The 22,827-nt window shown below is 45.3% G+C and overlaps 1 protein-coding gene across 1 annotated transcript in view; it reads left to right on the top strand.

Annotated features, from left to right (window-relative positions):
- Positions 1–3,889: 3,889 nt before the first annotated feature.
- CDH20 (cadherin 20) overlaps positions 3,890–22,827 on the top strand; it is a 194,733-nt gene continuing 175,795 nt past the window's right edge. The window contains exon 1 of the mRNA XM_066247016.1: positions 3,890–4,008. The gene's annotated coding sequence lies outside the window, so the exon portion shown is untranslated. The remainder of the gene's footprint in view (positions 4,009–22,827) is intronic.

The raw sequence follows: 22,827 nt of genomic DNA, 5'->3' as shown, positions 1-22,827 counted from the left end.
AACAGGAATTTCGAGTTTTGTGAATGTGGGTCCATATCTCTAACCAAAACAACAGTTCCATTATAAATATTCAATGTAAAGGCACATTCGGAAGCCACCATGTATTTTTAGTGTGCCTTTGTCATCAGTTCTACTAAATAATTATCATCACAGATCCAAAAATATCTCAGATGGATAATACTGAATAATCTAAATCACAAAATTGCATTACCAGGGTACTAGCTGACTCTGGAGATGTCTCGGGAGGTATTGAGCTGCTTATCGTTGTCTCAATTGTAAAACCATAAACCACGCCACATGGACAGCGGCTGCCAGGCAGCGTCAGGGTGTGGTAGTGAAAATAGCCTAGAACGAGGGTCAGGAGCCCCGGCTCCACCATGAACTCTGTGACCTTGGGAGCTCTCAGCAAAGATCATCCAGTAGGAGAAAGGCAGTCCTTTCCCTAGAGAAACACCACGATGCTAGCAGCTGACGCTGCTCATTCACAAAAAAAATAAATAAACGAAACAATCTTAAACTGCAGGAAGATTACATATGTGCGCCCACACACAAACACCATCTCACATATTCACTCACCTTTGTAAGGCTTGCTTAATGGGCAGGTTCAGTATTACTGTTAACCAAGTGATGATATGCGCAAGCGTTATCCATCCATGTCCTAAGTAACAGTAGCTGATGTACTGGCTACCCAACTGTTTTCTTACCCCTATGTATCAGTCAGAGTTCAAGGCTAAAATTGTTATGTTTATTTCCAAATCTGCTTTTGAACAGCAAAAATAATACTATCATTACAGGGTGTTTTCCCATTTCCAAAGCCTGCTAACCATTTCCGTTAACCTGAATTACCCATCAAAGTCAAGGGGGCACATTTTCGGAACCGTGCAGAAGTGGTGTTACTAGGTTTTCTGAGTGCCTCCCCCCAAGCTAAAGTTGAGGATACAAAAATGATTAAGACAGGGTTCCTAACTTCAAGTTGCTTTTGTTCCATGGTACAGACAACACATTGTCTTCTAATTATTTCTTTAGGTATCGTAGGAATCCCAGGGGGCCACAACGGAGGGCACTGTACTTCCACTGGAAAAAGAAGTGCATGGGGGAAGGTGCAGAGAGAGGGAGATATCAAAGATGGCTTCCCCGAGAAGGTGACTTTGTCACTAAATTCAAGTCCTTGTTCTACCTGTTCCTGGGAGAAACTCTGCGTGTTACTAAATCTCTGTGAGCTTGACATTCCTCATCAATTAAATATGAATAACAATGCTGAATTCACAGGGTCACCAGGAGGCTGGAAGGAGAGAGCAGGAGAACAATATGGAAGTAGCAAAGCAAATAAATATAGTATTATTATTTGCACTGACTTGGTTTGCTCCAAAGGAGATCGGCTTGTCCAAGACTGTCCCACATCCCCACCCAGTGCAGCGGCCCATCTCCGACTGGCGGTCCCCACACACACTGCTCCCTGAAACACCAGAGCACAAGCAAAAAACACTTGTCCTGGTAACATTTCAGGGGCCCTAAAAATCATGTTAACATTTTCATATATAGAAACATTCCAACATCTGAAGACTTTTCTGTGAAATGTTGCCTCTAAATCCTAAGAGGATACTCTCCTTAAAAGAAGGATCCAACAGAGCATTGTAAGGGAGGAATCATGATGGGAAACCTCTTAAATATTTAATACAGGGATAAAACAGTATATACCTTGATTTTTTTTTTTTTTTTGGCAAAGATTTTTAAACTACCCAAAGTTTCAGGGAATAAAATATGGCAGATCCTCAACTGTTTTAACTGATTGAACTGTGAATATCAATAGGAAATATTTAATAGAAATGTGGCTTGTATTTAGTAGGTACTCAACTACTCTTGAATTCTGAGATTTAACGTGATCATTTTTACCCCTAAAACTGTAATACTAAAATTTCTCCCCTCATATCATATCTATAAATCTTGCCTTAAGCCAATCTATTATAATCCATTTTTTACTTCTTCAAAGATAAAATTTCACTTAAATTTTAAAAATGTGTGTATATAAATATATATATATAATTGTTCCTCCCTTATTAATAATAGGATAATTGGTCTAGAAAATCTCAAATAAAAATGTATATTTATTATATACTATGTACCAGACAATGTGTTGTGAGATGAAAATATTCAGACCTTCATGGGAAATCTACAAATAGTAGTATTTATTGAATATACCCATCTGTATTAGGGTTCTCAGAGAAACAGAATTAATAGGAGATAAATAATAAGGAATTGATTCATGCAACTACTGAAGCTGACGGTTTCCAGTTCCAAGACATCAGGCAGGAAAATCCTCTCTTACTCAGGGAAAGGTTAGCCTTTTTGTTCTACTCAGGCCTTCAACTGATTGGATGAGGCCCACCACACTGTGAGGGCAATCTGCTTTACTTAGTATACTGATTTAAATGTTAATCTCATTCAAAACACCTTCACAGAAACACCCAGAATAACGTTTGAACAACTATGCAGGCCCAATCAAGTTACCCACACAGTTTTATCACTTGTTTATCCATGCAGATCATTTGGCCACAAGCACAAGTAGACCATTTAGTAACCAAGCAATTCAATCAAAATAACTTCCTGTATTTAGAAAATCAGTGATGGGAAAGGAAATCCTAAAAGCACCACACGTGAAGATTATAGAGGGAGATGTGGATGCCAAACTGGCCAAAACGCCCCTCTCTAACCACTGACTAAAGCCAAGATGTAATCAATGACCAAAGAACTTGGCATTCTAGGGCAGGAGGCAAGAAAAGAGAGAGACTGTCCCTCCTGTTGACCTTGCTGTTTGACCACAGAATGGAGAAGGGTGGACTCCAGCTGGGATTGCCTTCTAGAACCGCCCTGTCCCAGTTACTGTGAACACTGGGAAGCTCTCTTCACCCAGGAAATTTCCTGGAAATTTCAGACCTTTCAGGTACCTCTGCTCCAACCTTACCTCACCCAAAGGCCTCAAACTCTATGGTTCTGTTATGATGACAAAGGAAGGAAATCTCAGCATCGAAATGGAGAAATTCTTAAAAGTAGATCAATGAGTGAGGTTTTCTCCCTGGGCGATATCTCCTCACCTCACCTCTTGAAATTTTATTAACAGTCCTCTGCATCCTCAAGGTCAAGGTTAAACCTGGGTTGATGTCCACCTCTTTTCTGACCCTGTTTGCCTATCTTTCTCTGTTCTCATCAACTGCCTCTTCTAGAATCTAGAATCTATGCAGAATAAGTCATTTCGACTTCAGGGGAGTTTGGGTGCAAATACACCACCTCTCCCCCCAAGTCTGCCTACCCCCTTTTCTTTCTCTCCCTCTTAACATTTCCTTACTCTCTCAGCCAATAGAGGAGTTTAAACATTTAAATGCGGTATCCAAACTGCATTTAAAGAATTAACCCATTTTGCCCCTCGCTGGTCTAAACCACAGGGTGCCAGCCGGACGCTAATTGCTTTCATCTTGTGGTGTTCCAGACAGCTCCTCAGAAGGAAGGAGTGCACATTCCTGGCACCAATTGGCTAATTCAATTTACTTCACCGACATTAGCCTCTGTCAGAATATTCATGAGCAGGGGAATGAGGACCCGCGGCACAGGCAGGCGGCAGCCACTCGGGCGCGGGAAAGCGCGAGGGAGGGGAAGCGGACGGCGCGCTGCGCTCCGGGTACGGTGACCACGACCCGGCGGCTCCTCTACCCGGCCGGGGCCAGCGCGGGGACTGCGGGAGGTGGGGCAGGGCATCTGCGGAGTACGCGCGCCTGACATTGCCGCCCAACTCCTGGTAACCGCGCCGAGACTTTGCAAAAGATCCGGAGGCAGAAAAGCTGTGACACTTTTGACTGAGGGGGTAGGGGGGTGGGGGGCGGGGGCAGCGCCGAGAGCGGAGGCGAGGACCCAGCGGGCCGCCGGCCGCCGGGTGGGGTAGACAGCGATGTGAGCTGGACGCTGCCCCGGAGGAGCCTGGACCGAACATCCCCGGAGAGTCGCCGGCTGTGCCAGGTAAAGCGGAAAGCTCGGGTCAGGCCCCGTGAGTCTGTCCCCGGGTTCGGGGCGCTGGAACCCGCGCTCTGGGGAAAGTCGCCCCGGGCGCTGCGCGCGATACCGCCCCGCGACTCGCTGTCTCCACACCTAGCTGCCCCCGCCGCGAGCCTGCGGCCGGGGGAGTTGACCTCCTTGGACTTTGGGGGGAAGGCGACGTGGAGGGACTGTCTGAACTGGGGAGCTTCTCTCTGAGAGAGGGAAGCCCGGGCGCAGCGGGGCTGGCGGAGGACGCGGCGCGCTGGCAGCCGGAGCTGCGCGCGCCGGGGCATGGAGGCAGGGTACCCAAGAGCGCGGCTCTCGGGGCTCTTGGCGGGGCTTCTGTCTCGCTTGCCCCGCGGGTGGCGGCGCCTCCCTCTGGCTTGCCAGTGGAAGAGGGCCAGCTGCGTCCCTTGCACGGGGATGCGCGCCGAGGGAATGGGGACTGGAGACCCAGGCTTTGGGGAGGCGCGGGCGCCTGCGAGTCTGGTTCCGGCCGGTGCCTAGTGTCGCACCCCTATCCCAGCTTGGCTGTGGGAGAAGAATGTGGTGGTGACTTGTGTCCCCACCACCTGCCGGACATCGCTAACTCCCCGGATTTCCTGTCTCTGGGCCCTGACACTCCCGGGGAAAGCTCTGAATTGCTAGACTGCGCGCCGGTTGTTGGGGCTTTGCACGTTGGAGTTGCCCGGGGACCTGGGTGGGGGGAGAACCGGGGTGAGGAGGCCGCGAGAGGGGTCGGATCTGGTGAAAGTTGCAGATTTGTAAAGGAAACGCTACCTCAGTGTCCCGACCGGCCCTTAGCAACAGGAGACGCTGTGGACTGGACTGAGGCTGAAGCAGGAGCCTCTGCCCGGCTACACCTGGGGGGCGGGGTGGGAGTGAGGGGGCCTGGAACCCGGAGGGCAGCCCAGAGGCAGAGGCAGAGCCCCCCCCCCCCCCCCCCCCCGCGGAGGCCAGACAGGGAGTAAGAGGGCTGGAAGCAGAGCCCTGGGGTTTGCCTGGCAGCTTCAGAGTTTACGGTTTCATTATTGCCATTATTATCACTGTTCTTAGCACGAATGCCGGGAAGGGTTTTGTCTTCTGATTGTTATAGGTCGCCTGGAAACTGAGTCTGCCCCTCCCCAAACAAAATGTCCCCCCACACCCTCCCATCTCTGATGTAGCTCTCCACCAAAGAAAATTGTCCCTCAGGGATGTATGTGTCCCAGCCAGGAACCGAATCTAAGTAAGAACAAGAAAAACATTAAAAACTCGCAACTGTGTAAAGGGCTTGCTCCAAGGCCACAGATGAATCCTGTGTTTCTATCCGATTACCTTCCTCAGTGTCAGAAACTGGGAAGGCATCGTCAATCTTGAATCCCACATCTGACCCGGCTTTTTCCTCTCATGTATTATACCATCTGGAAATGAATTTTCTTCTGAGTGTGACCCTCGCAGTCTCCCTGGGCACGGTACTCGGCAGGGGCCGGCTCCACTTCCCAACACTGGAGGCGGCCACAGGGCACCTGCGGCGGCCTCCTCTTGGCTTGGCCCCTGGTCAGCGCTCCTCCAGGTCGCAGGCTTGGCCAGCTGATGACGCAGAAAATAGGGCAAGAGTATGTGAGAACGGGGTGTCAGACTTAAATCAGCACAGGAGATGAGGTCAAGCCTCCTTGCCTGCCACATCCCTTCCTGTCAGAGAAAAAACGACGATTGGAGAGCCGGCGGAAAGTCATATAAATTGGAATCAAACTCCCAGTCTACTCAGGCTGTTGGCACTGACTTTGGTACGACCTTCCCTTTCCGCGCTGGTCCTCCCTGCTTGCCAAGGCACAAGCAGCCATGCTTCTCCAGTAGAATAGCTGTCATGACATTATCTAATTCTGTGGCCCCCAAATTCTTTGAGCATCTTGGGAAAGGATAGTCTATAAAATACACGTGGTTTTTTGTTGTTGTTGTTGTTTTAAATGTTTGGTGAAAAGTTTGCTACACTGTAGGTTAAAGAGATACATTTTTAGCATGGGCGCCATGTGGCAATGTAAAATTAAAATGGAAAAGTACAAACATAAAAATGACTTAGCATTCTTGCTTGACCTGTGTTGGCGCAGTGGGTAAAAGTGTTGACCTGGAACGCTGAGGTAGCCGGTTTGAAACCCCAGGCTTGCCTGGTCAAGGCACATATGGGAGTTGATGCTTCCTGCTCCTCTCTCTTTCTATCTCTTTCCTCTCTCTGTCTCTGTCTCTCTCTCTGTCTCTCTCTCTCTCTCTCTCTCTCTGTGTCTCCTCTCTCTAAAAAGATGAATAAATAAAATGTAAAAAAATAAATAAATTATAAAAAAAAAGACTTAGCATTCTTGACATGCTTGTGCATACTTGTAGAAAAATTACCTTTCATTTGGGGTGAGTTGCCCGGGAATGTAATCAGTGTGTATACTACTGAAATGCTCCCTTGTACCTTTCTCCCCTGAAAAATTTTATGACCCCCTTTTCCCAGGAAAGGCAATGCAAATGGCGAATGTCGGAAGTGCTGGGGGCTGAGAAGCGGGATCAAAGGGTCGTTAGGGGACCAGTCACAGAGAGCTTGGAGACTGGTATGGGAAAAAAGATGCCATCACCCCTGTAAAGCAGGAAAAGGCTCTTCTGGAAGAAACAGTCGTGCATGTAGGGCAATAGGACCCAGCATTGGTTACCATCTGCTCTCAAATGCCTATGGGGACTCAATCAGATGGACCAAGGAGGTCCAACCAAGGTGCATTCCCTTCTTCCCTTTGGTACGGGCATGGCCTTCACCTTCTCTCTGGGTGGAGTTCACTTCTCCATCCCTTGCCATTTCAGAGAGATTTAGATGAACTTGCTCAGCCCTTTTTATATTTGTAAATAGCCCCCATTTCTGAAGCTTCTCAAAGACGGGCAGCTGTTGGAGAGTTGAAGTAAATGGTTGGAAGAAATCTCAAGAGCCACCGAAAAGGGAATATGTTCTCCCCTGGTGGAGAAGTTATTGAATACCTCCTGAGCTAGAAAATTAGCAGTTTAGAAAAGCAGGAGGGAGTTCCTTGACTTCCCTCTACCCATAAACCAATAGTTGTATTTCTCTTTCCTTCATAGTAGCAAGCACTGTTTGGATAAGAATTTTTTTTTCCAATTCTGGACTGAGAATGGGGGTTTGCCTGGTGGTGTTCTATGGACAGAGGAAAAATGTAAAGAGATACGGAAGGAAGAGCTGCAGTGGCTAGAACATAAATCAGCCCAAATATATGGGGGGTGATGAGAATAGGTCTTTTCACCCTAAAAAAAAAAAAAAATGTCCACTTTGGAAGAAAAAGAAGCCTGCTTATTGGCATCCAAGGCTGAAACCAAGGCAGCTGATGCCGAGAGGAGCCAAAGGGCAGTTCTTCTCAGTTTAGAAACAGCAAGACAGCCTCTGCCAAAGATTGCTGTAAACACGGAATAAAGATTTCATTGTGGGCTGGTGTGACCGGAATAATTAGCCGGTTAATTGTTCATTCTGATCTGGTGGTGCTGCGTCCAGGAGTGCAGAGCAGTGAGAATGAGAGCAAGGGAAACACAAAAAAGTAGCTCACCACTTCTGTCCTCATGTGTTTCATGGTGAAGAGACTTCGGGAAATGCTGATAGTTTTCAAAAAAAGGAAAAAAGCATATCTATGTTCCCAGAACACTGGAACCTCCCCCCTGCCGCCATTTCCCCCTCCTCTGGATATGGACAGAATTTCTCATCTTCCAAAAACAGCGTGGGAAGCTGGAGTAAGAATGAATGATGCATGTAATTCCAGTATTAATGAATAGATTTTTAGTTCGAGGCAAACCTTACTGCCAGCTCCGTCAGAACCTGTACCACCGGCGCCAGAACCTGTACCACCAGCGCCAGAACCTGTACCACCAGCGCCAGAACCTGTATCACCAGTGCCAGAACCTGGACCACCAGCGCCAGAACCTGTATCACCAGTGCCAGAACCTGTACCACCGGCGCCAGAACCTGTACCACCAGCGCCAGAACCTGGACCACCAGCGCCAGAACCTGGATCACCAGCGCCAGAACCTGGACCACCAGCACCAGAACCTGGACCACCAGCACCAGAACCTGTATCACCAGCGCCAGAACCTGGACCACCAGCGCCAGAACCTGTACCACCAGCGCCAGAACCTGTATCACCAGCGCCAGAACCTGGACCACCAGCGCCAGAACCTGTATCACCAGCGCCAGAACCTGGACCACCAGCGCCAGAACCTGGACCACCAGCGCCAGCCAGCCTTCTGCACTTCTCCACCCCTTTCTCCAGGCTGACAGGACCGAAGGCGTAAATATCCCGTTTCTGACATTTAACTGTTTTCTACTGTGACACAAACTGCCGAGCTCTTAATCTTTCCCATTTCATTGAAGAAATAGACTCCCCTGGTGTTTTCATACTAATTTAGAGACAAAGAAAAAATGTATTTTATGTGATAAAGATGATTTTAAGCAACTGAGTATCTGTAATCATTTTACTCAGTAGACTGTGACTTACTGTTATTTACTGAAAGGTGGCACTGCCATAAATTCCTTCTGAAATGACTTGTGCAAATGAAGACATGGATTGGGGCTACAGAGAGCACTAAGTACTTGACACGTGGGGCAGGAACAGGAAGAAACACGCAGTTAGCACGTTCAGACCCTCTCTGAATCCTGACATTGACATGGGATAGGGAGCAAAGTTCCCGTTATTTGAATTAAAACAGGAACACCTTTAAGTGTCAGTGTTAAGTATAATTGTTCTGGGAATAAAAGTACTATGTTGTATATTTTAAAAACCATAATAAATTACATACAGTCATAACATCTCATAAACAGAAATACTTGAGGGTCTCCGAGATATTCATTTTGTCTCAGTGGGTTTAAGAAATACAAAACTATCCTTACTGACCTTTAGTTTATTTTATCCACCGTGACTCAGGCAGGATGGCAAGGGCAAAATGCTCACTGGAGTGTTTAAAAGCATGAGTGGTACAAATTATGGAACTTTCTAGATCAAAGAAGTCAAAATTCTACTTTACAAAATCATCTACAGCAATTAAAAATAGAAAATTTTATTGTTCCATGAAAATATGGCAACAATCCATTTTCAAGAGAAATGTCTTTTCTCATTTAACCGCTATTCATGGTTTCTAGATTTTCAGAATAATCTGCCAGTCTCCTGCTAACCAAGACTGTCTAGTTGAGAACAGTCCTAATTACATATGGATTAACTTAATTTTAGAACCCTCAGAATATTCAACTCAAAGCATTACTCAAGTGCAACGCAAAACAGAAATGATCCAATTCCCCTTAAGGTCTATACAAAATATTTTAAGCTTAAGGAATCATAAAAGAGAACGTTTGGAATGGAAATACATTAGTGAATAACTATAATAAAAGAGTAAGGGAAGCTATAAACTGCGGATCTTTTAAAAATATTCTAAGTGAAGTTATAATGGTACTACTCATTTTTTTTCTTCCAAAGCAGTAAGAGCTGGTTGTGTAAAATACCACGAAAAGTACAAATGTCAAAGACATGCCCAACACTGCCTGAAATGGGGTATCTTGCTATTTATAAGAAAGTTTCATGATTTAATCAGAAGTTTAGTGTTTATTCTGACTAATGTCATGGCCATGTTAAGAGTCAAAATGTATCTTATATGGAAGAGATGCTTCTTTATAGTTTTATAGCTCCTAGCTGAAATCTCACATGTAGGAGATTCAACAAATATGTGTTGACTTGGTTTTTTATAAGGAAAATTAAATTAACAAAATTTTCGAGTTAGATGAATTTATATTTTAAGTCAAATATTTAAATGGTCTTTGTTATTTTAAATTACTTCTATAAACTGCCAAGATATGCCTGTGACCACTAATAATAATTATTGGTAACAATCTGGTGTGAACATGAGGGAGATAAGAAAATGAGAAAACTTTAAGGCTTTCCTGTTCTTTTTTCAGTTTTACCTAAATATTAAGTGTGTTCATGCCCATATGAGTGGTTTAAAAATGCAGTTTCTCTTCATAATAAAGATAGCACTTCACCAAGTGGCTATTATCTGTGAGTCATCTCATGGATTCCACCTTTGAAGTACTGAGTATTGGACCAACTATGACTAAATGGCGACATGTTTTCTATTATGTCAACTAATCAAAGGGTAATTTATAAAATAATAATTTCATTCCTGGCAATGGCTACATCTGGTTCACTTGACAGATGGCCAACTGGTGAAGCCCAACCATTGGTGTTCAACATCTGGCAAGAAGACAGAAACCTAACCCGGATTACCTCACACTGAAATTACCTGTGGCTGATGCACTGACACTTACCTGCTCCTGTGCCTGATTTATAACTAAAATAAGCTATATGAACCTTCCACCCAAAATGACAGATAAGGGCTCAGAAGGGACTAAAATGTCTATAGGTGAATCATCAACCTGATTCTTTGTTTTTGTTTTTTTAGGTCTGACCTCAGTTGAATGAACAGGTGGTCTTAGTGTTTTTCCTATAGAACAGTAGTACATGGTGTCATTTATTGGCCGAGTTGGGAGCTAGTAGTCAAGGGAAAACCAGAGAGAGTGGTTTACTAGGATTAGAGTCAGGCTGTGGTTAAACCACATGGGAGGGGAGTGGGGCAGGACCCCTGTTCTCTGGGCTGATATTTTTGGGTGGAACCAAACTTTGGTTTCCACTTCCCTGCAGTCAAGTACAATTTATTAAATAGTAGCTTATGCAAGTTGATGGATAAACTTTTTAGGTATTTTAGACCTATTTATAAAAATCCTCAGCTGAAGTTATTGTATATAATGTTTTCCTGATGAAATAATGTACATTTTATATAATATTCATTCTCATTTTATCTGTTTCATTTTATAAAACTGATATCGGTGAACCCTTATCAAGTCCTAATTTGGGTTAATTTGTAGATATTATGAATAATCAATGAGCTTACCATAATTTGTTTTTAAACCAACAGAAGGAGTTTCATTTAGCAATTTAATTAGAAACTGGCTAAAGAAATTTCAGTTAGAAGTAATTTCTAAAAGCAGCCAAATAGATGTTTTTAATTTGAAAGAGTATTAGCATTCTGATAAGGGTCTCAAAACATATGGAAGTGAATACTCAAGCCTTTGCATCTGAGACCTTTTTGCATGCAAATGTTTTTCACTAGACATGGAGAGTAGGCAGTGTCACCTACTTACCACCTTTTAAGGTGGTGGTGTCATGTCAGCTAGACATGACAACCATCCTTGTTCCCACCACAATGCAGGCCCTTCCATTCATTCCCCTTATCTTCACTTTCTAATACAAGAAACAATACGTTCCAATGTCACTCCTTTTCAGATCTCTTGATTCCTTGCATCCAGAACTCCACAGGAGTATGAGCTTGCAAAAGCACCATCAGCACATCACTGAACGAGGAAGCCACATTTGGGAGTATGCGTCTTGTAAACCTTTTTTTCTTTTTTTGGACATTAAATAAGAACTAAATTTGTGCACATACTTTGCACAAACTAGCAAGAACTCCCAAGGATGGTCATCGTATAAATAACTATCGTGTATCATGTCCTGTGCTTTCAATATTATTATCACTACAAATTGTATTGAAAGCAAACTGTATCTAGCAATCAAAGTCCATCTTCATTAACATTCTAGTTTTGAAATTCGATCCTTCTAACTAGCTTTACCCTCAGCCTATATCCTCATCTCTATGATATTGGGAACATTTATTTCAGTCTAAAAATCTGAGGCATACTTGCATTTGGAAACAAAATCCTCAAGTAGTCATTAAAAAAATTAATCCATTTGGCAACTCGGCATCTCTGTGGAATACTTCAGGCTGCTGAGCACAGAGGCTATCATCCCATTCACGCGGCTGGTGAACATTTGGAGATCAAATTGCTGAGGGGTGTTATTTAGACAGAGGAAAACAATAGATTTCTTCATGATGTCGAAGGGCTGTCCATGTCTTTGGATACATCTGTATCGTTTGCTCGTGTCAATTAAAATGAGTAGCATTCAGAGAGAAAGCAAACAGAACAATAAAAACCGCCTGCATTTGTTGAGTCCTGCCTCCGAGCGGGGCGTACGCGGAGTGCTCCGCGTGCGTAGCTCGCTGACCCTCTCTGTGACGTTGGTATTCTTATCATCTTCCCGCACACGCAGAAACCGAGGCACAGGGCTAAGTGGCAACCATGGACAGCTTTCAACCCCGAGACTGTCCAGGTCCCGCGTCTGTAGTCCTAACCTCGCAGTCACACTGCCTCCCCTAGAGCAGGGTTTCTTACCTCTGCACTCCTGACATTTTGGCCCAGATAATTTAATTCTTTATCAGAAGAAGGAGAGAGGAACTTTCCCTCCCATTGTAGGAGGCTGGTCTCCACTCACTAGATTCCAGCAGCATCCTCTCAGGTTTTTTTGTTTTTTTTTTTTGCACTTTTCTGAAGCTGGAAACAGGGAGAGACAGTCAGACTCCCGCATGCGCCCGACCGGGATCCACCCGGCATGCCCACCATGGTGCGATGCTCTGCCCACCAGGGGGCGATGCTCTGCCCATCCTGGGCGTCGCCATGTTGCGACCAGAGCCACTCTAGCGCCTGAGGCAGAGGCCACAGAGCCATCCCCAGCGCCTGGGCCATCTTTGCTCCAATGGAGCCTTGGCTGCGGGAGGGGAAGAGAGAGACAGAGAGGAAGGCGCGGCGGAGGGGTGGAGAAGCAAATGGGCGCTTCTCCTGTGTGCCCTGGCCGGGAATCGAACCCGGGTCCTCAGTTTTGATCACCAAAAATGTCTCCAGACATTGTCATGTCCCCTGGGGAGCAAAATAATCCTTGCTCGAGAGGCATTGCTATGGAGTTTAATTTAACCTCCGTGTACTGGTTATTAAAGTACATGTTTTCCACTTAAGGATAGGTCATCCATTGTCCACGTAATAATATAGATAATTCTCACAGTTGTTAGCCACATTACAGATAATTTATTTTAAAAAATAGACAAAACTTTGAAAGAAAAAATTATTATCAATATGCCTTCATTTATCAGATCTTTCCCCATTAAATTCATTTCCTTTGGGGCCCAAACTGGGTGATTAGAGATTTCTGTGATAATATATTTATACCAACAAAGATTGGTACAATGGCTGACAAAATTTTAATCACAGTGCCCCAAATGTCAATAGTTTGTCCCCAAGACTCCAGGTCTTAGGAGAACAGGGATGGAGACTCTTGTTCATTTTTATATCCCTTGAACCAAACGTCATGCCTACCTCATTGTCAGTGATCAATAAATACTTTTCACAAGTGAATGAAATCACGTTTAACCTAGCGCAAGTTTTGAATGCTCTATTATAGGCCTCTGTTTGGACTTGATGTTAGTACGTTTGGCTTTGACTAGTGGTGGTATGGATGTGCACATGATGGTTTGCCAATCGTATTTATAAATGTAATGCAACCAGAAGGAATAGATAATACCTTAGAGGAGGAAATAGGAAAAACACCACTAGGAAGGGCTCGATGGAACAGGATTGAATCCAACATGAACAGATGCCAGCAAGGACAATAACCCGTGTGAGGGTTGAGTGGCAGGCCAAGGCTCTCTGCCAAGGCAAGGCAGGGCTGGGTGTCAGCCTCAGACCTCCAGGGGGTGAGTCAGTCCCTGGTCGGGTGCACCTGAGAGATCTCATTCTGACCACGCATATTCTACCAGAGTTGTGTCTGTAGAAAATAGCCACTGGCCGAGGAGGGGCTCAAAAACGTGTCAGATGAGAGAGATGGTTGAGTTAGAGGGACCATAGTAGTCATCTTCAAGAATCTGGGATATCTATGTAAAACAGAAATTAAATTAATTATGCATTGCCATGGAGAACTGAACGGGGACCCCTGAATGGAAGTGACAGACAGAGAGGCAGAGTCTAGCCCCACATAACAAAGAGCTTCCTAGTGGAGACTGGTGGGACACTGGATGGAGCAGACTCCCCGGGCAGTGGTGAGCTCTCCGTCATCAGAAGGGAGCATGCAGATGGCCGGCCTCTGGGAGTCTGAGTCTGAACAGATGGGGGGAAGCACCAGAGGTTCTCTGGAGTGCTTTCTAACCCGCAGCTTTCGTGTGTGTGTGTGTGTGTGTGTGTGTGTGAGACAGAGACAGAGAGACAGGTAGGGACAGACAGAAGGAAGGGAGAGAGATGAGAAACATCAGTTCTTCGTTGTGGCTCCTTAGTTGTTCATTGATTGCTTTCTCATATGTGCCTTGATCGGGGGCTCCAGCAGACTGAGTGAACCCTTGCTCAAGCCAGCGACCTTGGGCTCAAGCTGGTGAGCTTTGCTCAAACCAGCTGAGCCCACACTCAAGCTAGTGACCTCCAGGTTTTGAACCGACGTCTTCCACATCCCAGTCTGACGCTCTATCCACTGCGCCAATGCCTGGTCAGGCTGTGATCGCTTTCTTATAGGCTAGTGTAGACCTTGTAAACAGCTCCGTGTGATTCCATTAATAAAAGCATGATCTACATTTTCTTGAATCCACATATTCAGAGGCATAGGGGTAAACAGAATAAGCAGGAGAGGAGACCCTACCATGTGCCGTGTAGAGCAGGACTCATTTCCCGGATGCCACTCACTCTGTAAGCCCTGCACCACATCATCTCATCTAGTCCTCATAAAACCCCATGAAATAGGAACTGGTATCATCCCGTGTGTGACTGAGGAAACCGAGTCACAGAGAAGTTTAGTAACTTGTCCAAGATCACACAGCTAGTAACTCTAACCTTGCTGCTCAAACCCAGGTCAGTCCAAAGTTAACAAAGCCTCTCCCATGTGGATGACAGTCACCACCACCTCCTTTCAGCAAGGGTGCGCGCTTCTGTTTGGAATGTTGGCACTTTCTAGCATTTGAGACATACAGCTATTAAAATGCAAATACCTAAAATATCTTCCAAATGATGTTTTTTAAAATACACCATTTTAAAAATTACTTAGGGTTTTCTATTACCCAGATATTGCTCCCTTCAAACAGTATGGATTGCTATGAGTTGACTTTAAGTAAATGAACAAAATAGTGTTTGTAGAGGTTTTTTTTTTTTTTAAGTAGATAGAAGAAGATTCGTATTGGCATTTCAGACACTATTCTGTAAACGAAGAAACTAGAACCCAGGCCTCCAGGCTGAAAACACCAGTGTGAATACAAGACTCATACTTCTCATTGCCACAAATTCAGGAAAACCTAATGGTCACTGTTTTAGACAATTCTATCATTAGAGAGTGGGCCCTCTTCTGACCAGGATTATCTTGTTGGATTATCTTCTCTCTTATAATTATCTTGGTGGATATTTTATATAAAGGCAAACTGAATTTTTAAAACTATTATCTGTGACTTTATTACTACTATACCAAAAAGACACTGGCAAGCTCCGAACCCTTCTGCCAGAGAACAGGGGATAATGCCTGTCTGTACCTCTGAGTCAAAGAGAACTCCCACTGTGCCCATTTAATCCGGGGACTTCCTGTTCTTGGGTGGCACTGCTGTTTGCCCACCACTGCAGATGCTAACCAGCAAAAGACTTAACACCCAGGTTGGCATTTGCGTTCTAAACGCGATGCCGTCCTGGTGCTCAGGGCGCTTCAGCGCTTACCAGAAGCCATCATGCTGTTTATCATTCATACAAAGTGTCAGGGCAATTGTAGGAGGCGCCCAAACACGTCTCATGGGACTTAAAATGGCATCTTACTCAGCTCTCTGCGGGGCGCCTATTTTTGCCAAAAGGCAGGAGGTGTGGCCAAGAAGCCCGGTCCTTACCTGTCCCTGACTGGGGCTAGCGACTGCTAATGAAATAGTTCTGTGCTGTGTATTCCCAGCCCACCCAGGCTCGTGTCCAAAATAACTTCCTTGCTGAGCCTCTTCCCAGAACACTCACTCAGGAGGGTATCACTCTGCCATGTCAGGCTGTGTGGCTTGAAGAACGTTTATATGCCTTTATGAAGTGGCAGGGAGGTCAGCACTCTGATGTTTTTGTTCACGGATTTCCTGTTTTTACGTTATTCTGCCGGGGAAACCTTTATAAATAGAGGTTTTTTTGGTATACTTTATGTTGGGAAATAATTCTAAATCAAGAACCCAGCCTTGCCTGACCTGTGGTGGCGCAGTGGGATAAAGCGTCGACCTGGAACACTGAGGTCGCCGGTTCGAAACCTTGGGCTTGCCTGGTCAAGGCACATATGGGAGTTGATGCTTCCTGCTCCTCCCCCCCTTCTCTCTCTCTCTGTCTCTCTCTCTCTCACTCCTCTCTCTCTAAAAAAATCAATAAATAAAATATTTTAAAAAATAATAAAATAAAATCAAGCAATAAAAATATATTAAAAAAAAAAAAAAAGAACCCAGCCTGACCAGGCAGTGGTGCAGTGGATAGAGCTTTGGACTGGGATGCAGAGGACCTGGGTTCGAGACCTCGAGGTCGCCAGCTTGAACACGGGCTCATCTAGTTTGAGCAAAGCTCACCAGCTTGGACCCAAGGTTGCAGGCTTGAGCAAGAGGTTACTTGGTCTGCTGTAACCCCACGGTCAAGGCACATATGAGAAAGCAATCAATGAACAACTAAGGTTTCACAACAAAAAACTAATGATTGATACTTCTCATCTCTCTCCATTTCTGTTTGTCCCTATCTATCCCTCTCTCTGACTCTCTCTCTCTCTTTCTGTTAAAAAAACAAAAAACAAAAATAAAACCCAGACATCTCCTAAATAACCATGCCATGGGAAGAGTCTCTACAACTCCAAGAAGCGCAGAGTGTGAAATCGTGAACGCACACCTTCAATCACGTGTGAGCCAACCAGGATGTAGGCTCCGGCAGGTGATGTGGGGGACATGGACAGAATAAATTAGGAAGCGACCTGAGAAAGGAACAACCTATGAGTATTGAGGAATGTACCAGGCAATTGCTGATGCTACACACCTTGAGTCAAAAGCCATGTGACATCAGTCTCCACCTCATTCAAAATTCTAAAACGTGCAGCTGACCTTTAGAAGTCACTGGCTAGGGGATCGAATAACTGGAAGAGGAGTCAGTGAAATCTGGAGGGGAAAATGAATGACCACCAAGGCACGGCCTCAGTTATTGTAAGGGCAGAGAGGTAATACGTCATTATTAAAAGCTCATTTAATTAGCATATGCAGCCTTTAAGCATGGAGATCTGTCATCTTCCCTTCCCCATCCCAGCCCCACCATCATGTCATTTATGTCCTACGGAAGGTACCAGAGATTCGTCTTGCAAGTTTGAGATAAAAGGAAACCTTTCATACATTTGGTGCTGGGTAAAAGAAATATTTAAGCCAAACTGAAGGCATCAAAAATAAAGTAACTACATTGAAAAATCACAGCCATATTGAACAATAAACAATTCATGGGAGGAGCCCAGAAAAAATGTTTTTTAAAAAATTGAAAAGCATAGCTTCTGACAAGTGTTCTTTATTCATGAGTATAAACAGGGTTTGTCAAGGAACACAAAAATACATAGTAAAAGGCAGGTTTCACACGCACATTTCTCTTTGAGGCTTGGCAAAAAATAAAACAGGTGAATATGAGGTTAATTGCAAAGCTTAATTCTCTGATCACTTCTACATTAATTGAGAGAACAGAAGAGGTCAGGATTATGGGAAACTTCAGGTGTCTCCAAACTATGGCCCATGGCCGCATGCGACCCCCTGAGGCCATTTATCCGGCCCCCTCCTCCAGAAGGGGCACCTCTTTCATTGGTGGTCAGTGAGAGGAGCACTGTATGTGGCGGCCCTCCAACAGTCTGAGGGACAGTGAACTGGCCCCCTGTGTAAAAAGTTTGGGGACCCCTGCGAGGATCCAAAATCAGTGGATAGTTAACTAAGGAAGTGTTTTGGCCTTTGATTTGAATACAGGTAAGCCCAGGGATATAGTATTTCAGTTTTCAAAAGATAAGGACATCTCATAAGTGAAGTTCAGTTCAGATGCCCAAGCTTGAAAACCTTCCCTATTCCCCTTCTCTCTTAGCTCCTCTGCCAGTCCCGAGGTGTGGGCAGCCATGCTCGCCAGACCAAAGCTGGGCTTACCTTCTGCTGGGTTCCCACATACCCTGATGGTTTGTCGGTTGTACTCTTGCATTCTGTTCCCCTAGGAACCTGTGATTGTATAAATGTATGGGGCGGAGGGAGGGCAGTAGCCAGGAATGGGAGGAGGTGCCGAGAAGGAACCCCAAACATTTCTGCCACAGTAACTAACGCAGCCCCAGGTCTGACAGTTCCCAAAGGGTTTACCTCCATCAAAAACACAAAAACAAAAATACCATCTCTCTTAAACATTTGTCTGGTCCCCAGGCAAATTGAAATATGAATTGTTTCAAAAGGATTCTATGCACGGCAAGTGAATAGCTGTCACCAAAGCTATAATTAAGGAGGCGAGATGCTGTCAATAAATGTGCAATAATGATCTTCCTGGGAGCAGCCACGTTATGTCTTCTCTCTCCTCTACCTCTCTCCTCACATGGCCCCCTTCGGGAGCATCTGAAGTATTCCTACATGATTTCACAGGGGAAACTCCCTATGTCACTCTTCAGAGACTTTGAGAAATTCAGATAAAACTCTCTTCCTTTTCAGATGGACACGTTGCTAATGTTTTCTTAAAATTCATGATGTATTTCTGGCCATTTATTACAACTGCCCTTCCTCCCTCCCATGTTGTGTGCATTTAAGGAACCCGATTTAGTTTCATTAGTTTATGGCTCTAGCAATAAAGGTGACCCTGGGTGTTTGGAGCCTTGCCTTTACAAGGTTTTCAATGCGCTGTTTCCTGATTTCGATGCCGTATGTCAACAACCCCTCTCTTGGTGACAACTGCTTTGGTCCTCTGGAACATTTGAGGTCTCAACAAATGTTTTGAGATAAAAGTTTGACATGCCGTGCCAAAAAAAAAAAAAAAAAAGTTCCTCTCCTGACTCTCCCTCTTCGGAACTGCGTCTGCCACAGCCTAGCTCGCCGCCTCACTTCCGGAGGAGCCCGTGCGCCCTTTGAACTATCGCTGATCCTCTTCCTCCCAGGGCTGGTTCAACACCTGACTTCTTGAGTGAGACAGCAAACAGTTGGCCGTGGATTTCTCAGCCCCACCCCAAGACTCTGTCGTTCTCTCCTGAACTGAATTCCACTTGTGTGCCATGTTCGATGGGGTCCTCACCTGTGATGGTGGTTGTCTCCGGTGGAAATTTTCTCCACCCCCTCCCCAGCAAGTGAGCCATAACTTCTTCAGAGCAGAGCCAGGATGTGCTCTTCTTCTAGGGCTCAAGAGTTCCCCACTCTGAATGGTGGGGGCTCACCGACACCCCTGAAACATTTCGCTGTGCCAGCTCCGCTGGAAGGCTCCCAGTCCACACCCCCAGCGGCCTGTTGTCTGATTGACAGGGATGCAGAAAGATAACTCCACATAGTCACTGTCACTGCCATTTCCAAACAGCCAGGCTGCAGAGGTGACCCACGGGGGGCCAGAGCTGGGGGGCCAGAGCTAGGGCGGGAAGACAGGAAGTGAGGAAGGGTGTGGGAGGGAGCAGGGAGGCAGAACTGTATGGAAAAGGGGAAGAGTTTGCAGCTTTTTAAAAACGTGAGTAACTACATTTTATGTTTATGTCTTGGAGCCTGAGTGTATCTTTGTGATGTGTTGAGGAAAGCGAATTTATTTTTAAGCGGCATACAAGCTGTGCTTTAGAGTTTGAAGACAGCAGGGGCTGCAGTGTGTACCCTTCGTGAGTAGCTGTGAAAAACTGAAGTCACCACGACACCTGCCCATGGTCTCCCTCTCCGAGTTCCAGGCACCAGGTGCCACTCTGACAAGTCTGTCCTCTGTGCCCTACTAGCTGTAAGACCGTCTGTGTGCCTCTCTCCTCCCCCTCTCCTAGCAAACCCAACCCAAATCCAGAGTGAACAGGTAGGTTTACGTCCTGGGGTTTGGCACTTTCCTGGGGAAAACCAGAGAAATCCATTAACTGTTAGCAGTTTGAAATGCTCATTTACAAGTTGGAGCTACAGCACAGCCTTGCTCCAAATATGTCTTCCCAGGGTGAGATGTATGAGTATGAGACAGCCAGAAAACAGGCTCATTTACAAGGAGTTTGAGTCCTTAATGAATGTTTCCTATGGATTCCATAATGACTCTGCTGCTCTTACCGTGTGAGGAAGAATGCCCTCTTCACTGTCATTAGAGGCCCTTGGTAGAGATTCGCTCCTATCCAGTAGCACAATTACTTTTCCGTGGATATGTACAGCTTCTAGACTGGGTTCTGCACAGAGAATTAGAACATACTCATTCAAACACTCTCTCTCCAAACCAAGACTAAAAACCAAAGACAAAGACCTCCCAAATTAGGCCAAAGTGCTCTACAAACTCCTAAATTGCCACATGCATGTGATAAAAGTAGAATAAACAGTATAAAAATGGGATATTTTGGTCAGTCTCACATTGTGGCTTGCCACAATGTCATTTGGTGTATTTTCCCACAAGCTAACATAAGCTGAAGATGTAAATGGATGACCAGAGGGAATCGGGGCAGAGGTGGGGCATTACTCTGCTAGAGCTGACATAACAAACAGCACAGCCTAGGCAGCTGAAACAACAGAAATTTATTTTCTCACCATTCAGGACACTGGAAGTCCAAGATCAAGGTGCCGACAATATTGTGTCTAACGGGGCCTTCTCCTTGGGTTTATATGGCCTCCCTCTCGATGTCCACTCACGTGATTTCTTCTTGTATGTACACTGGGAAAGGAGGAGAAGGAAATAGTAGAGAAAAAAAGAGAAGAGGCAGGAAGAGAGAAAGAGAAGGAAGGAAAGAAAGGGAAGGGAGAGAAGGGGAGTGGATGGGAGGGAGGGAAAAATGGAAGGTGTCTCTACTTAAAAGGACACTAATCTTATAAGGTCAGGGCCCCACCCTTATGACCTCTTTTAACCTTAATTACTGCCTTATTCCAAATACAGCTACAGTGGGGATTAGGACTTCAATGTAAGAATTTAAGGGAGATGAATCCATTTAGCCCGTAACAGTGACATTTCATCCAATAAAGCTTATTAAGATATTTGTCACATTCAGATCGACACAAGCACTAAGGAATCTCTAAATGCTGTTTGAGTCCACTGAGTTTAAGTGGCTTTCCCAGTGGTCACACAGTAGCTGACACTCTGAGCCTAGATTTCAGGAACCCATGCCACTGTCCTTGCCCTCCCCCATCTCCCTGCCACGCGCCTCAGCGCTGCTCAGGTGGCCACCGCACTTCGTGTTTGCTGTCTAGTCTTCAGAAATGTATATATTTTAAAAAATGGAGGTCTTTCTCTCCAGCCTATTGCTTTACATTCTGGCCCTTGTCATTTTTTGTTTAAATTTCTGGCATACAATTATTGCTGGCCTCCAAGTCTCCATTCTCTTCTTCTAGTAGGATCCTTAACTTTCGAACAAGACTGTACTGCCTGTAACAATCTCCTTGGTCCTAGCACTGGAATCCCGGGGGTGCTGAGTCCATATGTCAAGGTAGTTATGCAGCTGGGGGTGAAGCTGCAAGATTCCTTCTTCAATCTATAGGAACCGTGAGCGGATGCCTGGAGCTTGCCATGCACTGGATAAAGAGCATGCCGAGTGAGGGCTCAGGGCCACCACTGTAAACAGTAGTTCGGGTAATGCCTGCTAACTGCTGTTCTTGCCCATATGACAGTTTGGCTCCACGTCAGGTGGTCCTTCTGAGCATTCTTCCTCCAAGCAGTGTCTCAGAAATTCAGGCTGAGACACCTTGTGGCTCTCCCTCCCGTAGGGGCAGACATCTTTGCTCAAGGTTAGCAGATCAAAGATGGAACGTGTGGGAGACCTTTCAGAATGTGTTCTGGTTACTAACAAACTTGGTGTCTGTCGCTTCCAACTGCCTTCCACTGACCAGAACCCTGCTGTATGACCCCAAGCTAGCAGCAAGGGAGGCTGGCTAACGTCCTCTTTCTGTGTGCCCAAGAAGAGGAAATGATCTTTGTTAGCACCTGGTCCATCTCTGACACAACTCACCACCTTTTCTTAACTAGCAGGACACATCTCGGTTCTTGGGTGAACTCATCTGGTTTGGTGGCATTGGGGACTGAGGAATGGCAGTAGGAGACCACTAAATAATTCCCGGTAATTCCACTTGAGTTATGACATAACATGCAAACCCCTTAACAAAGCCCAGGAGATAGAACAGAGCAGCAGTATATAATGGTTAGGTGCATTTTCTCGGGAAGCAGAAGGCCTGGGTACAGCTGGTGCTGCTGGTCCCAGCATCACACACCGCCCAGAGCCCACCCACTTTCTGAGGGTGTGGGTGTCACTGTCCCCATCCGATGATTAGCTCCTGCAGCACCAGTTAGGGGTTTAGCCATCAGATGCTGGAGTCTCCTTGGCTTTCAGTCATTGTGGGGATGATAATGCCATTCTCAAAGGATTTTCTTTTGATTCTCTATAGAAAGCATTTTGCACCTTCCCTTGCATGTAGAAAACATACAATAAATGCTAACTACAAATATTGTCGGAGGAAGATAGGGACTATACATAGTTTGCCTCTGTATTGCCTCTAGCCGACAAATAACTGCAAAATCAAATTTTAAAGTAACAATTTTTAGGTAATTTGAGGTGGTTTAAAAAACAGGTTTGAGATGCCTAAAGCTTATGTATGAACTGTGTGACTTTGGCCAAGTAACTTGGCGTCCTTCTTTAAAATAGATTCCTATTTCCTATGTCACAAGATTGATGTCATGACTGAGACAACAGGTAGAAGCAGGCAGTACAGAGCCTGTAA

This window comes from Saccopteryx bilineata, chromosome 11 (assembly GCF_036850765.1).
Source record: "Saccopteryx bilineata isolate mSacBil1 chromosome 11, mSacBil1_pri_phased_curated, whole genome shotgun sequence".
NCBI classification, from domain to species: Eukaryota; Metazoa; Chordata; class Mammalia; order Chiroptera; family Emballonuridae; genus Saccopteryx; species Saccopteryx bilineata.
The sequence above is the reverse complement of the archived record's forward strand: the minus strand, read 5'-3'. Positions and strand labels throughout refer to the sequence as shown.